The following is a 3,306-nucleotide window of genomic DNA, read 5'->3' as shown; positions in this document are numbered from 1 at the left end:
CAAACCTAGATACTAATGCACATGCCAGCAAGATTCTGCTGAAGGGACCCTGATATAGCGGCCTCTTGTGAGGCTATGCCAGTGCCTGGCAAACACCAAAGTGGATGCTCACAGTCACCTATTGGATGGAACACAGGGCCCCCAATGGAGGAGCTAGAGAAAGTACCCAAGGATCTGAAGGTGTCTGCAACCCTATTGGTGGAACAACAATATGAACTAACCAGTACCCCCTGAGCTCATGTCTCTAGCTGCCTAAGTTGCAGAAGATGGCCTAATTGGCCATCATTGGGAAGAGAGGCCCCTTGGTCTTGCAAACTTTATATGACCCAACACAGGGGAAGGCCAGGACCAAGAAATGGGAGTGGGTGGGTAGTGGAGCAGGGGCGAGGGGAGGGTATGGGGAACTTTTGGAATAGTATTTGAAATGTAAATATAGAAAATAATAAATAAATAAATAAATAAATAAATAAATAAATAAATAAATAAATAAAGCAGTTAAAAAAAAAAAAAAAGAACCAAGAATGTTAAGCATACAGGAGCCTCTCCTCAAAGGGAGAATTACCTTTTCTACCCAGAAGGCTGGGAGTGGGTATTGTTAATGATCTGATGATTGTTTTTGCTGTCTGTGCTCCCAGTTAATTAATAGAACTCATCCACAGGGGAGATGTCACAGTGAATTTTTTAAGTCTTAAAGTTGTGTGAATAGGAAGGTAGGAATGGCAGGAGTCGAAGGGACGAATATGGTCAAAACTCATTGCACGAAATTCTTTTTTTTTAAAGGTCAATTTAGTTATTTTATGTATGTACACTGTAGCTGTACAGATGGTTGTGAACTTTCATGTGGTTGTTGGGAATTGAATTTTTAGGACCTCTGCTTGCTCCAGTCAACCCTGCTCGGTCTGGTCGGCCTTGCTTGCTCAGGTCCAACAATTTATTTATTATTATACATAAGTACACTGTAGCTGTCTTCAGACACACCAGAAGAGGGCACCAGATCTCATAACTGGTGGTTGTAAGCCACCATGTGGTTGCTGGGATTTGAACTCTGAACCTTCGAAAGAGTACTTAGTGCTCTTACCTGCTGAGCCATCTTGCCAGCCCTGTATGAAATTTTTTCTTTCTTTCTTTTTGTGGATGGTATTTATTTTTTTATTATTTTTCTAGTGTCTCAATTTGTAGCAAGAAACATTAAACACAGTTACAGGTGTTGGTATTTGTGACCACTATCACACAAAAGACTTTTTTTTCAGTAAATTGTCACAAATAGTGAAAAACCTGCATGAAATTCTTAAAGAATCAATAAAAATATTGTTTAAAAACCCAGACACTCCATTATTAAAGCCTAGAATTAAAACTCATCAGTAATTCTTTGTGTAAAAATCCATATCCAATCTACTACCAACTTCAGCTTTCTACCTCTAAAGTGTGTCTCAAGCCATTTTATCTCTGTCCACAACTTCATTACCCTTCTAATCATATTCACCACATCAGCTTCAACCTCTGGCCCTTTTCTCAATCTATTTACCACACTGTAGTTTGATGGCCTTTTTTAACAATGTGAATCAGATAAATAATTCTATGCTTAAAACTCTTCAATTCTCTCACCTCTTTTCTTGCTCGTAGACTATATCAAAATCCTTTTTGTTGTTTTTGTTAAAAAGTTTTCATTCTACTTATTTATTTGTCTGCATTCTTGTGCTGTGGTGCTCTTTTGTATGTCAGAGAACTACTGACAGGAATTGGTTTTCTCCTTCCACCATGTGGGTCCTCACAATTGAACTTAGTTCATCGGGCTTAGCATCCAGTGTTTTTATCCACTTCACCATTTTGTTTACTCAAGTCTAAATTCTCTTACTATGCCCTTCAAGCATTTATATGACTTAGCTTTTGTCAGATTTGTCTCCTACCAGCCTCTACCTGAGACTTCACCAGACTTTCTAGTTGTTTAACCTTGTGTACATTTTTATTTCCTGTGCATGGAATGCTCTCCTCATGCCTTTCACATGGGTGACTTGATTTGTGACCTTTAATTTTAAATGTCATATTGCAGCCTTTAAAAAAATCCTTCTCTTTCATACTACTTATCCCTGTTATAGCTGTGCTGTTATTTACCTTATTTGTTTGTCTATTGAGTAGCAACTCAGACTGTGTCTATCATGTTCACTAAAACAGTATCAGTGCTTAGCACAATGTACCTGGCAGCATAAACTTGAATTTATGAATTTGTAAGAATAAATAGTAACATATGTAACAATTTTTTGTGAGCTTATAGATGACATAAATCTTTCACTTATATTTCTAGAGGCTAGGGTGCCAAAGATTAAGATGCAGAATATTCAGTGTCTGGTAAGAGTCTGCTTTCTGGCTTGCTTGTGTTCTCTTCTCATGAGACACTGGAAGGAATATTTTGGGTTGTACTATAAAGGTACATGTCTTTTCACAATGACCCTAATCTTACGATCAAATTAATTTCTAAAGACTTCTACTTCGGGATACCATCACCTTCAAGATAGGAATTTCAACATGTAAATTTTGAGAGGATATATGTATTCAGACCATAAAAATATCTAATTTAGGATGACATCTTTTAACTTAAAGTGGTACTTAAGTCTTTCTTTTTGTCATAAGTATTATCTATTAGTAGCTTTTCAGGTATCCAATATAACCAAGATGGATTAGGTGGAATTAGGCTGGATTAGGAGACCTGGAAATTTGGTGATCCTAGCTAGCATGATTAAAAACTTCAGCATCATTTGCAGTGTGATATATTTAACGTCATGAGGAACTCCTAGAATGATGCTGTATTTGAGACTAAAAAGATAAGATATTGTGTGACTCTATGCCTGGGGATATACCCACAAATGTCTGCTCACGACAGATAGGGAACTGATTGATTATAGACCATAGCAGAGATACCACCAAAGTCTAACTTGGTGAACCAATGAGTTTTTACTGGGGTTACTTACAAAGACTTGGGTAAGGGGGGTTACTTACATGAGCAGACAGCTGCCATCACAAAAAGCCTTATCCCATCATGGGTAACAGGTCACAAAAGTTGGAAATCTGGGGCACACTGAACAATCTTCAAGCTCCTTAACAGGTTGGATGATGTCCCTTTTCCGGTGGCTCAGATTGTTTGAACCTCTTTCAAGCAGCTCAGCTGGTCTTTGCTTCTTCCAAGCAGCTTGGCTGGTTTCTAATTCTTTCAGACTTCTTGGCTAATTTGTGTTTCTTCTGCACTGTTCATTATGAGCCTCCCCTAAGCAGTTCATCTTGTCTGACAGTAACCCTCAACAATCTTTAATG

Source organism: Mus pahari, chromosome X, assembly GCF_900095145.1.
Source record: "Mus pahari chromosome X, PAHARI_EIJ_v1.1, whole genome shotgun sequence".
NCBI classification, from domain to species: Eukaryota; Metazoa; Chordata; class Mammalia; order Rodentia; family Muridae; genus Mus; species Mus pahari.
This window is presented reverse-complemented; position numbering follows the sequence as displayed.